Below are 26,150 nucleotides of genomic sequence, written 5' to 3'. Positions count from 1 at the left end.
GAGGTGATTGCTGGGTCCAGAGGTGTGAACATCTGGATGATTGTCGGGGACCGAGTTCCATGGCTCCCTTTGTTCAAAGAGTACAATGCACCACCATTTAGGATGGCCTGTGCTGAGGCCCACAATAAAAGTTCAGTTAAATCACAAAATTATTGAATTCATCTGTGGAAGTCTCACTGGTCCCAACATATGTGAAATGGTAATTATCACCTACTTCCACAAAAATGACAAATATGAGTTATCATATACTGACCATGAAATTTCAGGGTAATTTATGGGTAAATTCAGAGAAATTCAAGATGTGTTGTTATTATTATATACTTAACTGAAATTTGGGGGTGATTTGCAGGTAGTTTCTACGAAATTTCAAATGTTACTAGTCACCGTTTACTTGCTGCTGACTCAACAGGGACTAGAAATCGTCTCTGTTGCTCGGTCGTCACTGAGGGCCAGCGTACATCCTGGAATAGTAAAGCAGGTTTCATTACATAGGAGTTCTAATGACGTGGCTGACTGTTTTCCAGTTATTAGTCAGACCCCTTGTGTTTCCAGGGAAACAGAGATAACACAAGCAAAAACTGTTTTTATTTTGAAAATGAATTGCCCCAAAATCTGAATAAATTTTGATTATATCTTTTAGTTTGTCTGTAATCTGTTCTATAATTGCAATATTCCACTCAAGGGAGACTTTTAATCTGATTATTAGCACTTCAGTGACGCTTATGGACCTTTTACAGTGCACACCCTGCAGTGTAATATTGCTTGATAAGAAACAGTGTTCTGTAGGAAATATTACCTTGTATTACTGGTTATCGCATGAGGCCCATTTTTCCTGCAAACACATTTGTTCTTCATGTGTGACCCAGACCATGTGACTAATGTACAGATAATCTACTTTTCTCCACAGGGGGAAAAAACAAACAACAATAGACCTTTTACACAGCAGACATTTTGACAGGCAATTGTAGAGTAAACACAGGTGTTACCAAAGACACTAATTAAGGCTCTGTTCCATTCAGGTCAAACAGTCAGGGTGCTACTATTGTGCATGTCTTCTCACTGTAAAAGCTCTGCTACAATAAATGGAATGGGAGCTTAATTAGCATCACTGGTAACACCGGTGTTGACCTTCTACAGTACTTCATGTTAGTGGCTGTTATGAAAAGGTCCATTGTTTGACTCAAGAAAAATAATGCCTTCATCTGAACAAATTTGATTATTATTTTTTTTAAGATCTAACTAAATCATCATCATCATCATTATCATCATCATGGCTATACGTCTGACACATTTTTCTTTTGTCTTTGTAATTGAATGCTTTTATTCTGTCTCAATACCAGCTCACCCAGGCAACTCAAACAGATGCACACGGTACACATTAGCAGCCTGAAGAGAGCAGCTGATTTACAATAATAGAGAGAATGATCATTTTTGCAATGATGTATTCTTAAGTCTGTAGAATATGATGTATAGGCCAGAACATCTCTGCAGCACCACAATATTTGATTTAAAATGTTATTTTGACACACATACAAATATCCTCCAATATGAAAATTAGAATAGGCTATATTGTGATTTCCCTAAAGTTTTCATTAATTGCTTAGTCCTCCCTGAATGTTACTAAAAGTTTTACGATATATAACGTTATGTGCATCACATGATGTACGTAATCTAACATACATACTATAACCACAAACATGATCTTACCATAAACCTACCCAAATAGTTTTTGTGCCAAAATCTACCCAAACTGTGGCCATTCCACAGTGTTAATCATGTGTTAGAAAGACCTTCTGACATATTTTCACACTGCCACTAAAGGGCTTTTCACACTGCACTTAGCCCCTGGCTAAAAGAGCTGTTAGCCCCAGGCCTCTCTCAACCTGGGGCTAAGAGAGCCTTCATACTACCACAGTCCTGGCCCATTCCAAAGCTGGCTAACCCAGACTTTAGCCTCAGGCTTGTTGGCCCTCCTTCAGAGCAGGTTAGCCCTGAGTTAAACCGGTGCTATAAAGTGCCAGTTTGAAACAGGGCTAAAAGAGCAGAGAAGTAGTCAAGGAACATTTAAAATGTTCACATCAGTTGGTGCACCAACATGTAACCTAGGGCTAGTAGAAGTGCAGTGTGAATCATATAGCCATGTGCTTAACTTAGCCCCTTTTCACACATATTGTTGAGACAAGGTTAAGTTAAACCCAAGGATAACAGGGTTAAGGATATCCCAAGGCTAAGAATATGCAGTACCTTGTGCATCAGTATGAGACTCCGAGGGACAGGGACAAAACATCAGTATGTGAAGAGTTGGGATGAGGACAAGATATTTTATTGGCATCAATTTATTTTGGCATAGAAACGTTCAGGCTCCAGCTGAGTAGTTATGAAACTTCTCTCACTTTACTTCTGTCACAGTGCTCCGCTTTGATGACTCATTGTTGACAGCTTTATTAATATTTTCTAATTGTTTTGGTTCCTCTGATACCACCACTGACACTGCTACATTTGCTGTTTCTGTCTGCTATCTCCAACTGCAGGATTTGAATTTTCATGTGAAATTGGTGTGAAATTGTTCTTTTTACTCTTTGGTAACATTATTTTTGTGAATAAAACCTGCCATCAAATGGAGCAAAAAACCTGTAGCCTTTTATGGCAGGAGAGGTGCCAGTTATGATAATGATGGAGTATCTCACCCCCTGATGAAACAACCTGGCCATCACCATGCCAATGTCTTGACTCATTTTGCGCATAATCAAAATACCTTTTTTGCTTTTCACGTGTCATTTCACTCCATTTAGTCTGTACTGATGTGCAGAGATGACGTGTCCTTTTACGAGCAAATTTCATGGAGAAAAAAGTGTTAGTCCACATATTGAAGTGGTGAGGTGGATGGATGGGGATCTTATTTTGTGTCTCATGTCAAACCAAAAGTTAACACTGACTTATTTAAACTTACGTATGTGCATACGATAAGATAACACAGGGGTGTCAAACTCATTTTGGTTCAGGGGCCACATACAGCCCAGTTTGATCTCAAGTGGGCCGAACCAGTAAAATTACAGCATAATCTATCGATTATTCTGGCGATTAATCGAGTAATCACATAAGAAATATTGCGTGTTCTGCATTTTTTTTCTATTACATTACTTTTGCTTTATTTAAGGACAATGGAAATATACAAAAGAGAAGATAAGACAGGTCTATTAAATGAACAACTACAAATTGCTAAAGTAAAAATACTCAGTAAAGTAACTTTACTTTTACTGTAGATTTACTTTTACTGTTTTTACTTTACTTTCTACCTTTTTTTCAAGTACAAAGGTAAAAGTAAAGGTAGTAATGTCTGCAGAAACCACAAACAGAAGAGTGAACTAACTCTTTTAACTGAAACACATAATAAAAACACAACATTTTTCTTCTGGAGCAGGACAGACGCTCCCAGACCACCAGAGGACAGAGGACAGAGGACTGGTTTACCAACATGACACCTTTTTCTCCTCTTATGAGTTTGCATGTCTGTATTTAGTCATCAAAAAATAATGATAAAAATACCATTAGAGTACAACAACAGCAATAAAAATGTTGATTTTTCAAAAAAGGAAATAATAACATGCAAGATTTTTAAATTGTAATTAGGTATTTTTACATTGTGGTATTAGTGTTTTTACTTAAATAAAGAATCTGAGTATTTTTTCCATCACAGCAGGTCAGTGATCAGTGTTTTATTTATGGCAGCCCACCACATTAAAAACATCGGCACCACGCTGCGCACCTTTTTCGGTCGTGACTCTTTATTTGCACAACTCTCGCAAGATTTGTGTTCGTTATTTCTACTAAAATAATCAAACTCGCGCGATCTTTCGCGGGTCTAGGGTTCCCTTCTAAACACGACCCTCTCTGTCTCTCTGTCAAACTACAGACAGCAGACTGTCTGTAAACAGCACAATGTTAAACTCTGCAGTATTTTACACAAAGACTTTATTTGTGTGGACATCCAGGTTTGGTTTGTCACCAACTTTGGCATTTTTATTTTTTTAATCAGTCCGAGAGGACGACAGTATTAGTGATTGATTAGTGATCAGTCTGCCCTCCTCTCCTCCCTCACCTGTTCACTCTGCTGTGAGAAGATCTGAAAGTTTCTCACAGAGAAACACAGACTCTCCTGTTTTACGTACAGGCCTCCTTATACAGTTGTTTAATTTTATAAGTGCATCTGGGTGGTGTTGATATCATCACGTTAGTTTCGACTGTTGTAATAAACTCCATCATTAACAACAGCCTCCTCCACACGCAGCTTCTCTGCTGCTGTGAAAACTGAATCGCGGGTGGATTAATATGTGGGGAAAAACCCAGAATGCGAGTTTTGTCTTTTTGTCTTTATAAAACATCCTGCTGATGAAGAAAGTTAACAGATCAGATACAGACAGAGTCAGAGAATCACACTGACCTCCTCTGTGTGTGTCTGTACTATACGTGTGTGTATGGAGGAGCTGCACTGAGAGAGGAGAGATGCTGCAGCCGTGTGATAATAAATGACATCAAAATTTAAATGTCGGCACTCATCAATACTCTGGTCTTTAATAACTCCCACATGCCAAACACAGTGTGCTATACAGTTATTCAGATTTAAACAGATTTTAGTCATCGAATTACTCAAATTACTCTAGGAATGGTTTCAACCCTAAAATTAATGTTTCACACTTATCAAAGTCATCCCGCGGGCCGGACTGGACCCTCTGGCTGGCTGGTTTTGGCCCGCGGCCGTACGTTTGACACCTTTGAGATAACATGTAATATGACAGGACTTTATTTACCTTTATTGGAATCTCCCAGAACCAAACTTACAAAAATACATTATGAATTACCATAACATCTGCCTTTATAACTACAGATAAAGCACTTCAAACCGCTTCTCCTTTCAAGTTGAAAGGAACCAGCTGAGGTGAAGAAGCTTGAAAGCATTGCTGAGGAGGGGGACATCATGCTCAGCCTGCTGCCACCAAGACCTGACCAAGGATAAATGGATGAATGGATGGACAATTATCAGGACACTGTTATGTGTAAACTGCAGGAATACCGTCCCGACCAAGACCAGTAGTACAGCAAACTTATTTTAATACCTCATCAGCTTCCAAGCTTTGGAGGACAGCACATCTTACAACCTCCATGATCAATAACTATCAATAGAACAAAGGTGAATATTTCCCGTCACAGTTGGTGGGAACAATAAACATGTCCCAACTGGAGCTACAGTTGGCAAGAATCTTGATTCACTTGCAGCAAGCGAAAAATACACTTCTTCTAAACACAGCAAAGTCAACCTCATTCTTCTGTTTTCTGCCTGGTCTGACACAGAGTGATGTGTACGGTGTGAAGGGAGACAGGGAAGTGCTGTGCTGCTGCCAGAGGAGTGCTGACTAAGATTACAGCATGCATGGAAAAAAAATGACAAAATAAAGGAATTGTGTTCTCGCTTCTCCCTGGTGGTCTGAATAGCTCACTAGATTTGTTTCTAGTCATGTAATTTATACATTAAATATTTTGGCTAGACACTGACAGACAACAGTGGTTATATTTTTAGCTTTTGATCAACATTATTGTTAAGGACAGTGGTCCCTGGATATTGGTAGGGACTTGTCCCCACTGTCCCTACCCAATTCTGAACACTTGATATAATCCAATATGAAACTTTAATATGAAACTACTCATTACTGAGTACTTCCCAACATGAAATAAGGCCTTATTTTCCCAACCAATGTGGACCCGGGTCTGTTCTGTTATGCACGTTTTAGTTTCAACTCTTCTGAGTATTTCAACCAAAAATATTTTTTTTCAGAACAGCAGGTTCTCCTTGACATTAAAGGAGAACTCTGGAATATTTTTACTGTAATAAATCATCAAATGACCATGATGTGTCATCAAAGATCAAGGAAACATGCTAAGTTGAAATACTCTCTGACATCAAAGCTCCAGCCACGGTGTCCTTCTTTGATTCCTATTCCGGGCCAAGATAACTGTTTTTGTTAGCCTGTTTTATGATAATTAGAGTTCAATTTACTGCTGAATGTTCGCCAAATGAGTGCTGAAATGAAATGTCAATGGAGTCAGGTAGGCAGTGAGACAGGCAGCCACCAAACTCAAAGTCCAGAATGTGTAGTTTTGAATATTGAAAGACAATTGACAGTTCTAAATAGCTGATCAACTTACAGTTGAGGACTCGTAAATGTTGCGAGTGTTCTGCACTCCTGTAGAGCTTCTCAGAGTCTTTGGAGGAGGGGGCTGGGGGAAACAATAGGATTTCAACCTATTTAACATACAGCGTGTGGCTCCAACTTGCTATTTGAATCGCTGTACTCATTTTTACACAAGCTGTTGGGACACATTGCTCCTTTGAGTCAGAGAAGAAGTGAGAATGTCATACTATACAAACCAATGTGCATTGTGCAGCACCTTACGTTGATGACACACTCTTGATTGCAAATGGTTCCCACATAAAACATGATTCTTAGTGACAGATAGAAATGATGTCCAAAATTATGATAATAAGCTTTAATAAACCAGAATTAATGTTCAAGGCTGTGAAAGGTTAAGAACAAGAGCAAATAGTGGTAAAGGTTGCCAGCAGGATTGTGGGTTGTGGAATGAATGTAGTCATACAAGTGTGTGTGTGTGTGTGTGTGTTCGCGTGTGTGTGTGTGTGTGTGTGTTGCGGAAGTAGAGGGGGGGTGCTCTCTGTGGTGGCGAGCAGGCAGAGCTTTGATGTGGCCGTGACTGGCAACGCTCTGTGACTGTGTGAGCCAAGCACACACAGTCACCCCTGTGGCCTCTGATCTTTACAAAGAGCTATCTCTACCCCTCTATCTCTATCTCCCTTTGCACACACACACACACACACACACACACACACACACACACACACACACACACACACACTGATCTACCTTGACAATCTTCTCTATCCACCTCCTTCCCTCCTAAACTGGCGTCCTTCCAGTTGGTCAGGATTGGAACATTGTGCAGATGGGCACAAAATCACCAATCTGACAGACGCCTTAGGTCTTTTCATGGACGAGCTCTGCAGTGTAGTCATGTTCATTCTCCTGTCAAACTTCATAGCCCTCTCATCACTCTTCCTCTCCCTTCAGCTCTCTCCAGTCTCTCCCTCTCGCTCCCGTTCTCCCGCTCCTCATTCTCGCCTGTCCCGCGTCACTCTCAGTGATCCCCTCTCACTCTGATGCTGGGTTTCATTTTCCAGATTTCCCCAAACGTGTCTGTGGAGGATAGCTGCTTGATGGAGTGAGAGGGTTTTTGATGCGATCTGCTTGTTTGTTGGGTAGTCGAATTATCAGCACGTCTGGAGCACTTGTCAGCATTATCTGTCTTTTCTTAATATTCTAATTTGTTGCTTTTTTGTTCGCATTTTTGCTCAAAATAAGCACAATAAGTCCCTGTTTGAACTCCCTGACTCTGCTCAGATAATAACGTTTTAATCTTTTCTTTATCACTCAAGGTTTGGAAGCCCCTGACTCCATCAGAAAACTTTTGGAACCACGGATTTATTTGCCCTCCTCACTCCGTTCTATTCAATTTAATCTCCTTTACTAGTATTGCCAGCGTATCTGAATAAAATTCAATAAAAATGAAAATAACTGCTACATAAAAAATTTATTATATGAAGAGAAATAAAATTTGTTCCTGAGTGGGTCTGGTTATCTGTTTTCTCTGCTGCCTCTCTTTCTGTGAGTGTGTGTATATCTGTGTGTGTGTGGTCAGTCTCAGCCAGTTGCAGCTCTCAGCAGCAGTGATAAAAGTGTCTGATTGGAGGTTATAGGCTGGAGACGGAAAGTGATGAGAAAAAGTATCACGCTAGGTTTTAGGTTGATTGTATGAGCAGCCCGTTCTCACCCCCAACATGTCAAATACAGCAGCCTGTACAGTGCCGGTCTGCTTCAAGCTGTGATGCCATAGGTAAACCTGCAGCATCCTTTGTGGTGGCGTCCCTGCAGCGTCATGTCTTGATGTGCAGTTGAAGTGAGGTGATGTAGTCTAGACTGAAAAAGTCAGCATAATGTGGAGGTGGGGTGGATGGATGGGTCAAACAAACACAGAGCTCAACAAGAAGGCTTGCCTGCTTGCCAGAGCAATTAAAATGCCATGTACATGTGGCAACTTGGTTAATCAGTTAAACTATTTTGATAATTTATTAAAGTAATTTTTCATGCAAAAAATAGCAGAAAATGCTGTTTTCATCCTCTCAAATATGGAGATTTCCCAACTTAAAAAATATATATGGAAATTTACCAATTTCCTTTGTTTATTATCATATTAACCTGAATATCTTTAGAGACCACCTTGAGCTTTTAAAAACTGGGATGCACATTTTTCACTGGTTTCTCACACTGTATAGACATTTGCAGCCCTAGATTAATCATGACAATTAACTGTTAGCATTATTGTTATTTGATAACCACTAGTAAATGAAACCATTTGCAGAGGGGCCAGTGAAAATTGTTTTTGGGCAAGTAGATTTCGGACTCACTCGCCCAGTCTAGCAGGTGAGACAAATAAAATTAGCGTTGAACCCTGAAACACAGGACCCTTACCCAGGATCTCAAGGTTTATGTCCTGTGTGAAACCAAGTCGGTGCTGTTTTTATTAACTTACGTTACATTTCGGATGCATTTCATTGTTACCTTACCTTACGTCAAGTAAGTTTAACCCAAAACATGACCATTTACTAAAGTCAACCAGGTAGTTTTTCTGCCTTTATTTTGAAAGGATACTCATACAATGCATATTTATTATTGATAACTTGACCATGGAGCCCTGTACTAGTAAAACTAATGTTAGACGGGTATCCACTGACCAAACTGTCGTATTTGACGAGTTAGGATTGAGAATGTGTTGATATGATACAGCAGTAATTATCCATGTGTCTTTGGTAGACTGTCAGCTGCTGCTTAATTTTTTTACAGAGCCACTCCAGACCTGAATTGTAGAGTAATGTATCCGGCTGAATGTTTAAGAACTGTGTATAAAATAATACAAAGGATATTACTGTGATTGCCAGTCTCAGACGTCAGAATTACGTCAACAGTCAGTGATTCATTCAAGTTTCCACAGTTAGACCCACAATCAAATGACTGTGGCTCAGAGCCGATTGTGTGTGGAATTTTAATGGAATTGTTGCCTGCTTGCTTATTGCTACAATATTCTGCTGAATTTTTGGGATGTTTAATTGCTTTTTGACTGATGCTGTCTTGTCAAAAGTGACTTTAATATACAGTACATCCCACTTAAAGGACCAGTGTGAAGGATTTAGTGGCATCTAGTGGTGAGCCTGTAGAATGCAAACACTTTGCCTCCACTTCCAAGCTTGTAGGAGAACCTGCGGTGGTTGCTAAACTAAAAATAAAAAGTAAACTGCTCTCTCTAAAGCAAGTGTGTGGTTTGGCCATTCCGGGCTACTGTAGAAACATGGTGGTACAACATGACAGCCTCAATGGACCCTCTGCTTCTGTAAATATAAAGGGCTCACTAAGGCAACAAAAACACAATGATTTTATATTTTCAGGTGCTTATACACTACTTATGAATATTCTCTTGTGAATATTCTGCTTCATAATAATTACAGAGATGCGGTCAAGCCACTGTGTGTAATGCAGCAACAATACAAACAAACCAAAAGTCTGTGTCTGCATATTAATGCAGAATCTGGGCAAGGCACAAGATTTTAGTATCAAAAGAGTTCTGGTTTTTGTTTGTAGTTTGGTTTTCACCAATCACATTTGAGCAGGCTTTGTGTTCATGCAGGTAAATAGTCTATATGGAGAGCGAACAAGGCCGAATGAAATGGCTAAAAAAACAATTTCTGAACTCATCAACTACTGTCCCACGACAATTTAGCTTCTGAAAAGATTTTTCTGTGTTCATATCCAGATGTGCTTAAAGAGATTAGCTGAATGTCATTTGTCATCCATACTCATGTCTTAAATTGCTAATCAGACTTCTGTGTAAGAGGAAGACTTGGCCCGGACATCCGCTGGCTACACCAGAAGTCCTGAAACATTGGCCGCTGCCCGCAGAGGCTAAATCATCATCAGATGATAGCTGGTGAGTTCTGAGATTGATCACATATTAATTAATACACAGATTAGTAAGCACCTGAATTGGTTCTAAATCCATATATATATATATATATATATATATATATATATATATATTCTTATCAGATTCATCCTGTCTGTTAATCAAACGCTAAAGTGATCCTCAGACTCCTCTGTCCTTGCAGGGCTTAATTCACTTACATGTTTCCTGTTGGCCAACTATTAACTGTAATTCAGATAAAAGTGATGCGCTCTGGCCTTTCATGTACCGGCCTAGTCTGCTAGTTGGTGATTAATGAACCACTTCCATCTCCAGCACTGTGAACTCTGGCCTGGACTTAATTAAAACTCAGCCGTTGACCACCAATCATAAATTACTTCCCACAACCTGTGACACTTTTAGAGTAAAAAGAACAAATTGGTTTCTCACCAATTAATAATTCACAAATGAAAGGGAATAGAAAGCCCGAGGCGGGGCTCCTGCGAGAGCTCTGCATCCTGCTTTTGTGAGGGCTGACAGCGCCATCGCCGAGCGTGAGGCGGCAGCGTCTGCTGGGTGATTGATGCCTGTTGTCTCGTCCGCTTGTGTTTTACAGGTAGCTGCTGTCATTACAGTGACACCGCCGTGCTCCTGCCCAGTCTGATCCCTGACCTGAGCAGCTGGTTTCCAGTAGGAGGGAGCTGCCCTGCAACAACATCTCTACTCCATCATCCCTGCCTCTGTTTACATGTGCATCAGTGTGGGGATGGAGGTCTTTCTGAGCGTACCGATTTGTCAACAGTTAGCCCCAGTCTGAGCCTCTCATGTAATCATCATTGTGCTTTTTTTCCCCTCTTTTTTTCCCCGTTGCTGTGGATGTTCCCTGTGGCTCGAATGTGATCATCAAAGCTGAAGTCACAAATTGGATTTAGTGATTAGATCAGAGGCACGAGCTGGGGTGTGTCCTGTCTTGGATGTAAAGGGTTACTGTCATGTTTTATCAGAAAACCAGATGAAGGTGAAGCAGGGTGAGCTTTACTGTCTTCACTGCTGTGCTGTATGCTCTGGTTCTTTTATGTATTTTTACTGAGATGAACTTCATATTTATCAGCTTGTAGTGTAATTTAAATCAGTATTATACTGTAGCGTTTGTTGATATTGGTAAATATTGTTTGACCAAATATATATCTTCCAAAATAAAAGCCTAAGTTCAAGAGCAAAAGAAAGTCCTGGTTGTGTTTGTATTTGTTGGCACAAAATATTTAAAAAAATATATTGTTGGGATCTGACCAGCTCAGACAGGTCTAGCTTAAGAACTGGGATAAAATCACATGCTTGGAAAACACATTTTAAAAGATCAGCCTTTTGGCTATTTAACCTTATAACAGGCCAACTAGTGATTTGATCTTTTATTAAATGTAGATATTTTTTTTTTATTAAATGGAGTTGACGTCTTACAGAGTTGACAATATTACATTTGTTACATTTCATAGCATAATCATAATAAGCAGCCTTTTTTTTATATATTGAAGTTGCTAAGAGTTCTCTTAATGCTAATCAAAATACATATTTTCAAACCATAATCCTACAGGCTATGGGGTAGTCATGTTATTCCTGAGACACATCTGATAGCAATATTATTTAATGAATCCCCAGGAAGTGAGAGAGGTGTCCCGAGGATATAGCTAAACCTTTTTATGCCTGGTTAAATCATCATTAAATCATCATTTTTGTAAAAATCTGATTAAGTTGATGGAAATCTAAGAGACAATGCTAAAAGGGACAGCATTTTCATTTTAAAAAAATCTATTTTAAAACAAGGATTATTATAGTAACCCCTTTTTATGCCAGTGTTATCAGTAGGTATGGTAGTTTTAGACTTTCAAGGCTTTTAACTCATTTTTTAATTGAAGTTATGAATTTTTAAGGGTTTTTTTCTGGCACGGAGCAAGGTTAGAGATGAAAAAAGTTAATGCAAACCAAAACTTGCATAGATTACACATATTTCATACATATAATTCCTCAAAAAGAAATTATAGTGCTGACATTAATAATTCAGTTTTGTTTTTTTGATGCCTTGTCCCTTTAAAGGCAGCTGCTTGTTGCAACCACAGCTGAACTGCAGCTAAACTGACTCAAAACTCATTCATTAAAATGATCTGAACTGTAAATCTGCCCTTAGCATGTACCTCAGTTTGACGAGGTGTAGTACAGGTACAGTCTCAGATACTGAGTTTAGGTGATTTCCAGAGAACACAAATTGATTTAGACCGTTCTAAATGCAGGTTCTGAGGACACAGAAATGATGTTAAAGACCATCCACTTCCGCTGCCTTGCCTTCGAGGAGCGTCTTTACCGCAGAGACCTCTGCTAGGGATATGGGAGAGGTTCAAGAGTTCCTCAAAGTGCTCCTCACAGGCCGATCACAGCCTGGGCCAAGCCCTGCTTTCCATTTCTGAACTGTTGAACAGTTTGCAATCCAAAGCAAAGTCCTTCTCCGTAGCCTCCCGAAACCTCCTCCAACACCCAGGTTGCTGCTTCAGTGACAACCAAAGCTGCAGTCCTTCTGGCCTCCTTCTTAAGTGCGTTTCCACCAGCGGGTTCTGACCAAAGCTCCCAACAGCCGTCTCTACAATGGAAGCTTTGAACACAGCCAATTTGGACTCCATGTCTCCAGCGTCCCCCCGGATGCACGAGAAATTCCCCTAGACGAGGGAGCCTTCATCGCCGTCTGATCCAAATCACCACCGGGTGGTAATCAGCTGACAGCTCTGCTCCTCTCTTCGCCTGAGTGTCCAAGACATACCGCAGAGCTGCAGATCTGATGAGTCGATCATTTACCTTTGGCTTGAGATGTTCTGCGAACGCCGTGTAGGAGGCAGATAAGGTGGAGGTGGAGGTTGGGGGGGAAGTGTTGGTTAGTGAACTGAGGCACAGGAAACAAAGCAAGCCTTAATCACTGACACAAGAAACTAACAAACAATAAAAGTTCAACCTGCAATGCACTCTTTACTGGTCTACCGAAAAAAAAAAAAAAAACACTGAGAGACCTCAGCTCTTCAAAACTCTCCAGCTCGGCTGCTCACCAGAACCGTGAGGACAGAACACATTAGTCCACTTTTAGCTGCTCTGCACTGGCTTCCTGTAACATGTAGAATTGATTTTTAAGGTCCTTCTCCTTACATACAAAGCCCTTAATGGGCTTGGACCAAGTTACATTTCTAACTTCCTTGTTCCTTAAGTGCCTTCAAGAACCCTGTGATCGTCTGCAGCTGGTTTATTGGAGGTTTCCCAAAAAAACAGCCCAAAGAAAATCAGAGATGCAGTGTGTGTCAGTTACACCGCAAAAACTCTGGAACACACCACCTATGGATATCACAGAAGCCAGATCACTATATCTTTTTGAAATAAAGCTAAGAATGTATATCTTCACTTAGCCTTTCATTAACCCTGGCTTCACACTTGTGCACTGCTTTTGAAACATTGTATTTTCCTTAATTTTATGCATTTTATACAGTCTATTTTTAGGTTTATTTTTTATTAACATTATCTCAGTGGGATTTATCTTCCATCTTATGTTATGCATTTTATGCATTCAATTTTTATCCTTATTTTTACATGTGGGTTTTATAATGTCCGGTCTGTCTTTTTTTATGTGAAGCACTTGGTGCATGTAATTTATTTTTTGTAAAACACTCTGGACTGTATTTCTTGGATGAAAGTTGCTATAACAAGTAAAGTTTATTATAATTAAACAATAATTATTATTTATTATATTATACAAGCCTTAGCGTAACTGCCACAGAGAAAAGACAGGGTTGATGAACAGGAGGGACAGATGAGCTTCTGAGATGCAGGTGTGCAGACGGAGAGAGATGATGAACCGGTTGAAGACAGGTGTGCAGGATGAGAAGGAGAACAAAGAAGGGAGACCACGTCAAAATTACACAGGAGCACAGGGAAGACAGGGGAATCCGCAGGGGCACAGCTCTATCAGATTTTTAAGAATTCAGGAGCACAAACCTTTTCTTATTTCCTTTCCTTTGCTTATTTTTTTCACCACACAAACCTCATCGCTGACTGTAAAGGCCCCTGATGTGATTTTATAGCAGTGGTCAAGTTCTGGCCAGGACCTCTCCGTTTGAATTTGAGCCAACAGTCGATAGCCTATTAGAAACTTTAAGGGGAAGTCACAACATTGAGGAACATGCTCAGTAGCTGTCAAAACTAGAGTCAGATGACAAGATCAATATCAATTTAATTTTTGTGTGCCCAATACAGAGAGAACCCTGGGATGTTTTTTTTACCTGAAGAGCCGTGTGCACAGAGAGATGCCTTTCCTCAAATTTTGTGTTCCTGTCATGAATAACAACCCAGACACATCAAGTAAATTCATTCATATTAAGCCATATGCAATGCAAGGCACGTCATCTATCGTAACATAAATAGAGGGTGTGCATGTGATGTCACGGTAGGCAGAGTCACTTCAGTTATACCCACAGAGTCGCTTAAAGATGACTGAGTGGTAGCTTGAATGCCATGTAAGCAAAAAAACACATTTAAAATGGAGGGAAAAGCTGTGGTACAATTGAATGCAAATAAATTAAAAGTGAAGTCTGAGCTATCTTTTTGCAGACTGCAAAAAGCTCAGGAAAAGAGAGGCAAATGGACCGCTGCAATTCACAGAGACAGCTGGAACCCAGGCAGTGAATGTTGGATTTGCAGCTGCCATTTTGTGTCAGGAATGTTGTGTTTTTGGCTGAAGTCATGCCTGACAGGGGCGTCAAATTCAGTTTCATCCCAGGCCAGCATATACAGTTACCTCACAGGGCTGCTTGTAAATGTAAGGCTATATTTATTTGTTATCATATTATATAATTACCTCCTCATTCGATTATTATTGATTTCAGTACAAACTTTATCAATAATTAGCTCTGAAAGCTGAAGTCTAGGAAAAATAATGGCAAGTTCAGTGTACAGCTAATATATACAATTTATTTTAAAAATTAAACACAAATTTTCAGTAAGCACAAACATGTATTCACTTTCCCATCTTTCATTAAATTGCTGTCCCTCTGCATCGACATTCTGGGACATGTAGTTTATGGACACCATACTTTAAATAACGCAGCATAGAATTGTGTTCTGTAAATTATATTCTTTGCAAGCTATTAAGGACCACATAAAATGAGGTGGCGGGCCAGATTTGGCCCATAGGCCTTGAGTTTGACACATGTCCCTTAAACTACATTTTGTATTGACTGTCTTTAATTTATTCCGTGTAACTGAACCTTTTGTTCTACAAATGCACATTGCATTGTGCATAATCGCCCTGGAAACAACTGCAAACATTAGTGCTTCTGCATGTGAACATGTCACTCCAACAATGTAATTAAATAAAAATATCTGTACTAATCTGTCCACATTCAACCAGTATAACCTTCGGTGTCCCCGTCACTTTAATTTCACAAACAAATCCCTCCTTGAAGCAACATTATGAGCAAGCATCCAGGCTGTATTTCTTTGGCATCTAAATCAGGTCCATATAAATGTCAGGAAACCTGATTCCTGGGAACATGGACCACTCTGTCTTTGGACTAATGGATTAATTAATTCCAGTTTAGTCCTAGAGTAGCTCTAGTCCTCCCTCTTGCAATCAGCTCAGTTTAATCCAGAACAAATTAAATCTACGACTATTTTAGATAAATCTGTGCAAGTCGCTTTGAGTTAAAACAGCTTAAACAGGCATTTTAGTGCTGGACTAAGCCTGTGTGTGAAACCAGCTCCCAGCGTTTCAACAGGTTAAATCCAATCCCGAGCTATAAATCAAAACCTACAGCAGAGGCACCAACAACAGGACTGTTGTTAACCCCCCGTGTCAAACATAAATCCACCTTCGCCATTTAAAGAGTCGCTCTTCATTTCCCACAAAGGCCTCATACAGTAGCTGCTCCTGTTGGAGTCACTGCCACACAGGAGCTCATAGAAAGACGACACGTGAGGCTGCTCCCTGCGACCTTGTGAAATTAGAAGAGTAGGATGGTAAAGGGCTGAATTCTCGACCTTTACACCCGCAACACTGGTGAGGACGGGCTGTGAGAAAAGCTTATTAGTCGACTGCATGCTCATACATTCACACTCACCAGAGCAGGGAACATGTGACCCACATGTTGCAGGTTTTTGGTGGCCTGGAGCATGGGTTAATCAACAGTTTCCCTCTTTTCTTCATTGCACATGCACATTTCTAGCAGGAGCTCTTCCGTAGAGATAGTAATAGGCTTAATTTGATCTGTAAGAGGGCTGATTATTATGCTGTGTGTTCACTTCTCCCGGGCTGTGTGTTGTTTCCCAGGGCCGTACAGAGATAAGTACGGTGTCACGCTGTGCAGCCGCGGGGTCAAGTCCCACAACCCATCATCCTCTGCTTTTCCACCAGTGGGGCTGAAAAAAAACGTTAGCAGATTTGTCCATCATCGCCGATCTCTCTCTCTCTCTCTCTTGACGTTTTGGAATTATTGGGTTCTGAAAGTGCCGACGCACTTCAATCAGTAATATTTTCCTCGAACCAAACTGACTCACGGCTGCTGGAGCTTTTTCATTTTTAATAGAGTTTTTAATAGACAAAGAGAGGAAACAAAGACATGAAACAAAAGGGGAAAGCTTGTATTTGTCCTTTTGTTTCAGGCTTTTATGCAACATAAAAATGGCAAATTCATTCTCTTTTTGTTTCTGTTATTGTTGAGAAAGGCTAGAGAAAAGGTTATTTATAAGGTTATATTCCGCTGCGTTTTTCATTTCATTGAATACGTAGTAATAATAATTGGAAAATAGCTTAGAAAAGCTTTTCAAGCATTTGAAAAAGCAATCAAAGTCAGGTTTTCCCTGCCTCGTGGCTCTGTATCTGTGCCTTCATTCAGTGCAGGTTGTTGGACAAACTTAACCATGGTCTTGATTGCTCACAGCGGTTTACTGTCTGATAGCCTGCTGCCTCTGTAAATACAGCATGAACAAGGGGATAAATCTCCCTGGAAAGGTGGGCTGAGGGGAATTTCAATGCCAGGTGGAGCAGTTATCACCTCTGGTCAATGTGTGGAATGTTAACGAAGGTTTATTTCAGGAGGAGAACCCAGAGGAAGAATGTGCCATTACAACAGAGGACAGGTCTCCAGCATCATTACAGGGCAATGTTGTTGTTGTTGTTGTTGTTGTTGTTGTCAGCTTGTTAGAAGAGGAGCCCTGTGGTGGCCAATGTACATTTTATTATTATTTATTTTTCCCTTTCATTATATATTTTCTAACTGTACTTGTAAACTCAGCTAGAAGTCGTTCGGATTAAACATTTTTTCAGCGTTTAACAAAGTAATCTTGATTCAAAGTTCATTTACTTGCTTTTTTCAGAGCTTTCAGCAGCATTCATCAGTGGATGGAGTTTGTTCAGTTGCCATGGAGCTTGATCAGGTGTCATAGTCCAACTAGTTCTCACCCCAACTCATCACATACCAACATCACAGTGTTTGATATTGAAGCACAAGGTACCCTTTAGCAGCTCTATCTGATGTGGTCAGAAAGCTGTTTTAACACGCGATTAACATTATGAAATGGTTTCAGTTTGTATAGGTTTAGCCACAGAAAACGATTGTTTTGGATTTAGGAAAAGACCACGTTTGAGGTTACAATGATTACATTATGTTACGTATGTAACCTTACAACTTCTAGTAACATTTTGGTTTCAATGGGACACAAAACCGCAGTCCATGCCACCTCCCCAACACTCTCTCAATCTTTGCACTACGCCAAAAGACTTTTAGATTTATCACCAATAGGTTTGTCAATGATTTGTCCCTAGAACGCATCGATCAGAAAACATAATGCCTCCAGCATAAAAACATAAAGGCAGGTAGGTCCTGTAATGTACACTGCCCTACAAAGGAAAAAGACAGTAAATTCAGTTATAATCATTTTGTGGCATTAACAGCAACAGCTTTTATCATGTGGACAAATATCTTCTCTAAAATGTGTTGTATTCTAGAGAAAATAGGAAATGGAAATTAAAAAAAGCCATAGAGAAACCACAGCAAACCACCGTCACTTAAGTTACAGTATTCTAACATGTAGAATATCTGCAAGAAAATTAAGAAATATGTCAACTATGTACATTATGTTACAATATATAAAAACTGAAAAGTATTCAAATAAGACCATGGAGTCATAACTCTCACACTCACCTCAGACTCTGATCCCAGGTGTGAAAATGTATTGTTTTGAAATTAAGCAAGTGTCATTTTATCAGAAAAGGTCTGTGACATTTAATACTTTTTATGTTGCAGCATATTGCCTTTTATATTTAAAAATCCAATTTTATCAATTTTATTGTATTAGAATATACATATTAGTGGCTTTAAATGTTCAGAAACCACTGAAATTTTATTTTAAAAGTTGCTTGGAATAAATAATATTAATAAAAATAATCTAAAGATAACAGTAAAAGGTGCAATATCATTTTATATCATAATTAGACTGAGGATTTAATCATATGTCATTATAGTGTTTTTAAAGCTAAAGTGATCAGATAAAATGGAAGTTATTGTCTTTTTTTTGGTATGACCCAATATTTTTTGATAAGCTCTGCAAAGGCAGAATACAGGAACTTCCAAATAAGGTCAAAGGTTAAATCAGAGGTCAGGATTAATATGTAGAAAAAATAAGTTGATAGAAAGCTGTAAAATTATAATTATTAAGTAATTATTCTCAGTTCTGCACTCTGGGAAGTTCCTGCCTTTTTCCTCATAGGAAATACAGTACAGTCATGAATGTGCACAAAAAAAATTCAGGCTGATCGGTCTGATCGGTGTATTTTTGATTATCTGCAGACTCACTCACACACGCACACAAGGAAGTGATTACATGATATTCGATATCTGTGTCAGTATAATCTGCTGGTTGGTGTTTTCAGCCATTTTTTATCGACATACCATGTGACTGTTTATATGAACAGCTTGCCTGGAGTTCACTCCAGCTGGTCAGCATGCATGGAAGTCTTAAAACCTGGTAAAACAACCAGTGAATGCAGCTTCTTTTGTGACTTAAATGGATGAGTTCGTCCTTTGAGAGACTCTAATCTTGGTACTTGACATTGTGGGACTTCAGGCTGTCAGCTCCGTTGACAATTTTCTCTTCACACATCATTACACTGAGGCGTCAGCAACCATACACTAATAAACACATGACAGAGTATTTTTCCAATGCATGAGAAAAAACAAACCTTGGATATGATGTGTTAGAATTGAAATGCTGGAAACAACCTGAGTGGGATACAGAGGGAAAAGGTGTTACTTTAAATTTCAAACAAAATAATTGCCTTCAAAAGATTATATTTAATCTTAATAAGAAAATGTTATTCCCATGACTACACTTCTCTTTTCTTGAACTGATAATATTAAGAAGTGCTTGTAAAATCTCCTTTTTTGCAGATGAAGTCTATTTTTAATTGAATGTTCCCTCTAAACTTAACTTGTCTTTGTATGTACCACTTGTCTTTGCTCTTGTAAAAAGAAAACTGGAGAATATGCGTCTCAGAGTGTTTGGGATGAGGCTGGCAGGCTGGAATCACAGTGGCAAAACTGATGCTAATTTCTTCCTTCCCCTTCCATATTTAAACCAGTGTTCAAACAGTGGTTTAAATAGCTGCAGTAGTACATCATTAGCTCCTCTCCAGGCTCCATGTGCAGAGCTGTAGGAGAGGGAAATAAATCAGCATTTTATAGCTCCTAGGGGCTCCGTGGATCAGACGGAGCTCTGCAGTGAGAAATTAAAGGCTTCCTAATGGGCCGCACAGCTGAAACATATTACTGTATCTGAGAACACAATGGCGTCCTCTTATACCCTCATATGGACAAACAGAGGCTTGACTTCTGTTGTCAAAACAGCACAGTGCTGACTCACTGAGCCACGCAGACAAATGTTAAGTTACATCTGCAACATCTATCATCTTTTAAAGCTCCATCACAGTCGCTCCACTGGTGTCTCAGCTGAGGGAACGGGATTCAGAGTCTGAAGAGCCAATAGCACACCCAAGAGGCTGCAATGTTCATTACACCGGACAAAGCTAAAGTGATGCACGAAATGACCAGTTTACTATGGATTTGCTCCTTTTTGGAGCCTTATCAGTAGTGGGCTTACTATTTCAGATTGTGGCAAACGCTGTGTGCAAAATGGGATGTTTCATCATGTTGCTGATGCTGAAGGAAAGCTCAGAAAAGGGTTCATCCTCTGGGGAGCATGACAGTTTCATCAAAAAATTGCTGTTTGTCATGAGGCACTCTCTTGGTCAGGTGAAAGGCAAAAGTGAAGGTCAACATGTGGGTCAAAGATTGTACAAAGCAACAAAAAATGTTTTCTCTGCTCTGAAATGCTGGGGGCCTGTCTGCTCTGTTGTCTCAGTGCTACGACCTATAACTGCAGTCTCACCTCTCTGCAGCCATTGTATGTTTTTTCATGTGCTTTTGTTAACAGCTCCTTAATTTTAGGCCATCAAGTGATGGGCACAGAGCAACGAACCAACCTGAAGTTTCTGGTCTGGGGAAAATTTCATCAGAAGCACTCGGAATACTGCAGCAAGTGTATGGAGATGAGACAATGTCGCACTCACAGGTTTTCGAGTGGCACAAGAGGTTCAAAGAGGGACGCAAGGACGTGGAAGATGACCCCAGGAGGGGAAGACCTTCAACGACCAGGAATGAGGCCAGCGTTGAGCGCGTGAGGCAGGTGGTGTGTTGTGATCGTCGGCTGGCTGTTTGACTGATCGCAAGTGAGCTAGGCGTAAACCACGACAGCATCTGGAAGATTATCACTGAAGATCTGGGCATACAGAAGATCTGCGCGAAGACAGTGCTGAAGCTGCTGAATGATGACCAGAAGGAGCGGCGCATGCAGGTGTGTCAGGACATCCTCGAGTGTCTCGTAATCTTCCACAGCCAAAACTTCAGGTTGGGTCGTTGCTCTGTGCCCATCGCCTGACAGCTTGAAATTAAGGAGCTGTCAACAAAAGCACATGAGAAAACATACAGTGGCTGCAGAGAGCTGAGACTGCAGTCATGTACTCCTCGATATTACGTCACACGCTGATGCAACCCACTAATCCCTACCCCACTCATAGCTCACACAGCACACTAAGTCCTGTTACTTTTCTGACACACCTCATATATAGTGTTGGCTCTGGCACGTCACCAAGCCATGTTTCACATCCGCCTGAAAAATTTAAGTTTAATGATCTCCACAATTCAGTACTGAAAAGTTCTCAGTGTTTTCACATGTTTTCGTCAATTATTTTAATAGCTTTACAATTGTTCTTGGATGACAAACTCCCTTTTTCCGTTATATAGACTTTAATTATAATTTCCCTGTTAGAGCAGTCACTGCAACACTGGATTTATTGTTTAATTTTAACCTCTTCAACTCTGCAGGGATGTCCATGTTGGTGACCAAGATTACTGTCTTTCAGAAGCTGTAGGGGGCTCAGATTTAAAGCTGGAGTGAAGATACTGGTATCATATGAAAAACTGGCATGAGCAATTTCAAAGGGGTCCCTTGATGTTTCACCTCCAGATATCTGAATAAAAAGGAGTTAAATAGGTACCCAAGAGTCTTCTTTTACAGACAGGCACACTTTATGCTAACCTAATGCAGTTTTGGCCATGCAGAAGGCTATAAATGTGTAATTTTTCCCAGTTCTATTGAATATTTCTGCGTACTGGGGTCCCTAAACAGTATTGGAATATCAGAAATTTGGTCTGACTGAAAAGCTGAAACTTTTGTGGATTCAACGAGTCCAACTGTATTCATATGTAATTATTTAAACCCCCATAGAAGCCATGCCATTGTGGTGTAACCATTTTTAAACTAGACCTCACTGTATAAAATGACCTCTAATGACCTCTAGGATAATCACAGTCTCATGAAACTTCACAAACTAGAGACCTGTAGCGTTCAGAGAATGGATGGCATTCCTACATATACTGACAATAATGAGATCTCTCAGCAATCCCCAGAGCAGAAGCACTTGACATCCAATTGCTGAAAAGTGCAATATCAAAAATTTTTGACACAAAATCACAGCATGATTTTCTCTGTTGTGTTCCTCAGGGTCTTGGTGTCTTCATGTGGTATTGTGGAGGATCTGTGTAATGAATGCTATCAACCCAAAATCTGCTGTAACAACTTATCAGACAGGGTAGCATGGGAATGGACATGGACATGACTCACTATATAAGGAGCCAAGATAGTGTTGCTGCTGAGCAGCACTTTACTCTCACTTTGAGAACAATGACTTCAGGCTTTCTAATAAATGTCATGTTTCCATCATGTTTTCAACATTGTTTATTTCTGTGCAATCTGGTTGGAGCTCTTGAATTACATCATCTCATTATGTCCTCTTCTTTTGCCATGGTTTAATGTCACCAACTGCAGAATCTGCTTCACCAGCTGTTCATCTCAGTGCACCAACAACTAACATTCACATAAATGCAAGAAAAAGACATTTACTTGCATTTTCTTTAGTCAGTTTTCTGCAGAGTAATTTAAAATTTATACGTTTATACATTTGGCATTCAGCATATAAAATTAACCTTGACCTGTAGTGCTGCTGTTGCTACAACTGTCAAACTTTGCCTTCTAGCTGAATCATAAAAAATTGTATTGTCCATTGCAAAATGACAGACATTTGTTTCTGACGTGCAAGAATTACACTCATTCTCAATTAGATGCCTGCAACACATTTCAAAAAAGTTGGGAAGGGGCAATAAAAGACTGGGAAAGTTGTGGAATGTTGTTTCGAACATTCTCCAGGTAAAGAGGTTAACCGGTAACAGGTGACAGTATCATGACTGGATATTAAAGGGGCATTCTCAAAAGGCTCAGTCACTTGTGTGGATAAGGTGAGGTTCACTACTTTGTGAAAAACTGGAACCTTACCTACTACCTTCGTAGTAAAAGGTACTAGACTGACCTGCCTGCATTCCAGACCTGTCTCCCATTGGAAATATGTGGTGCATTATTGAAGCACAAAATACGACAACAGAGACCCCGGACTGTGATTTTCAAAACATCAACACTGACTGAGTGTTGTTAAAAGAAAAGGGTAACACATGCTTCTGTCCCAGCTTTCTTGGAACATGCTGCAGGCATCAAATTCAGAATGAGTGTATATTCACAAAAAATATTAATTGAATATAGCTTGAAAGGCTTTTGCAAATCATTGCATTCTGTTTTTATTTACATTTTACCCACTGTCCCAACTTTCTTGGAATTTGAGTTGTACATATGCATTTTCACATATTGTTAAGAGAAATTCGGCTGCAAAGTGCAAGTATTTGCAAGATCATATCATATTACTTAAAATAAATATTAATTTTTAAAACTATGGGTCAGTAATGTCAGACAGAAGCAGGTTTTTCATTTGTAGTAAGTGATCTTGGACTGCTAGCAGATTTTCACAGCTATAACTAGCTAACATTAACACTGTGAGTTGGTTAACCTTTGAACATTTCTGCCTTGAATTAGAAATGAATGAAAAACTTGTGACTTTGGTGGGTCAGAATAATGATTTTAGCTTTAATGTGTTTGGGACAAATGCCCTCCCATTAATCCACAATGTTTTCCACTAAATACTGAGCATTTATTTAATCCTTCATTTGATGATATGAGACAATTGTGGGCACTGAATATGTTTTCCCTTTGCTTCTGCAGAAAACCTGGCACTGGTTAGCAGTAACATTTCTCTAGCTGAACAATATGTTTCCTCTCAACAGTGCAAAACATTCTGCAACAAATGTTTGCTTGTGTTTGAAGTAAAGAAATCCCTACAGAGCAGAAGTGTACTGTACATGAATACTACAGTGTTCCAAACATAACTCAATGCACTGAGGAGCAACACCCACACCATTAAACATTTTAAACCTTCACTTTCACTGTCCACTGAGAATTACAATAGGAAGACACACAGAACTGTAGTCAGTGTTTTGCAATAAATATATTGTACCATAAATACTGGATATAGTGTTATTTGTTAATTTTAAACAGGGTGGATGGCCCAGTGGGAGCACTCCACTGCCCCTGTACCACCAAACAACACACACAAATATGGACATCCCCCAAAGGACATTGCAGCAGGATGCCTTACCCAAGTTGTGTCTAAGTTTTCATGTAAAAAAAGTGCCTTGTTGCTGCAACTTTTTTACCCTGTGTTGGACTATGGTGATCTTTTGTATATGCACACCTCTGTTCAGTGTCTTCCTAAGGTCGATGCAGCTCACCATGCATCCTTGAGGTTCGTTACAAATTGTACAGCTCTGACTCACCACCGTGAGTTATACTCTTGGGTAGGATGGCCCGCTCTGGCTCTTACATTGGTACACCTTAAGGCAATTCTTGGTCTGCTTTCACACTACCTGTGTGTCTTTATCACACAGAAAACTGCTGGACAGTTTTCATTGCATTCTTAGGACTTCTTTATGCACCGAGGACAGAAATTGGAAAAATGGCTTATGGGTATTCTGCACCCTCCGTGTGGAATTTGTTGCAGAATGACTTCAAACTCAAGGAACTGGTCTCAATAAATGCCCTTAAATTCAAAATGAAAAGACTTGGAGGTAGTTTCCATAGGATGTCGATGGTTTAAGTTTGCCTGGTAGCACAACTGACCCCTAGAAAGTGTTCTTTTTGACTCATAGAAAGTTCAGCAGCTGCCCCTGTTTACAGGCCCATCTTGCCCTGTCCAATATGGTGACACTGACATATGATCAGAGAGCCAATGTGGCGGCTCTATCCTGATTGGATCTTTCAGAGAACCTGAGGATGTTGCTACATGTCATGGTAGCAACTTAACCACAAAGTAGCCACACCCTTTTCCTACTTTGGTTACCTCAAGACACTTTTCAATTAGAGCAGGTCTAGTAGACTGTGCGCTTTATTAGGGATGTGCATGAGGCAGCTGGATTCATGAGATTCCATCTTGCCAGGCTCCAAGCTTTGCGTCCACACCAGAGGTATTGCAAGCCAATCAGCATCCTTAGAGGTATCACTGGCAGCTACGGCCATGGTTTAAGGTGCGCCAACAGTGAGAAGCATCCATGGAAATGTCTTGTCTCAAACAAACAATGGCAGCTCCTGAAGAGGTTAGCGTAGATACTGTGATGGCATCAGATACATCAGAACAGGCCAGTATGTCTTCACTGAAAGAAAAGCACAGAATGAAACTGAAGGCTTTTATCGACAGAAAAGATGTTTTCACTCTTCTTGCGGCCGGTTCCGGTTCGGTGAGTTGATCTGAGTGGTCAGCCTGCGTTATAGAGGTGACAGATGGCTCATCCAATCACCTGCCAAGTGTTTTAACTAAAGCACCCGCCCTCTTCCAAACAATTTCTGTGGATGGCTTCCCAGATGATTTTGTGTAACAAACCATCTGGCGTGTCAGGTTAAGGAAAGAGAACATCCAGCAGCACAATGCAACGTTCACTTAAAGATTCAGAGTAATAGTAATGGCAGCAGTAGTGGTGATAATACTGACAATAGAGATAATAATAATGGCAATAATGGTAATGGTAAAGGCAATAATACTAACACCACTACCCTTACTACCACCAATAAAAATGGTAAAAGGTAAAGCAGTGGCTGCTGAGCAGCCAGTATAGGCACCTTGCAGGAGCAGATCCAGACTCTACAGCTCTGGAGGCAGATGTGCATGTAAGAAAGTGGAAGAAGAGGAGACGAGAAAGATGAGAGAACACAACACTATTGGACAGAGATGATGTCAAGTTAAGGGCAAGCATTAATTCTGTACTGTAAGAGTACATACAGATTTACATTCTATTTTACTTTAAATAGGAACATAATTAACAAAATGAACATCATGTTGTATTGAAGAAGACTTGAAAACTAGACTATTAGACTATTAGGAAACTGTTTACTGGAAAAAAAATCTGCTGCTGGAGCCAAATAATACAAAAATCTTCATCATCATTTATTAAATATATCATGTATCATATTTACATATTAATGATGAAAATATGTTTCCA

General features: G+C 39.9%; 1 long non-coding RNA gene across 1 annotated transcript in view; it reads left to right on the top strand.

Annotated features, from left to right (window-relative positions):
- Positions 1-11,306, top strand: part of LOC146320988 (uncharacterized) — a 41,127-nt gene extending 29,821 nt beyond the window's left edge. The window contains exon 2 of the long non-coding RNA XR_014771347.1: positions 10,697-11,306. This is a non-coding gene — a long non-coding RNA (uncharacterized LOC146320988). The remainder of the gene's footprint in view (positions 1-10,696) is intronic.
- The last annotated feature ends 14,844 nt before the right edge of the window (positions 11,307-26,150 follow it).

Source organism: Lutjanus erythropterus, chromosome 9 (assembly GCF_056507025.1).
Source record: "Lutjanus erythropterus isolate fLutEry1 chromosome 9, fLutEry1.hap2, whole genome shotgun sequence".
In the NCBI taxonomy this organism is placed as follows: domain Eukaryota; kingdom Metazoa; phylum Chordata; class Actinopteri; order Lutjaniformes; family Lutjanidae; genus Lutjanus; species Lutjanus erythropterus.
This window is presented reverse-complemented; position numbering and strand designations above follow the sequence as displayed.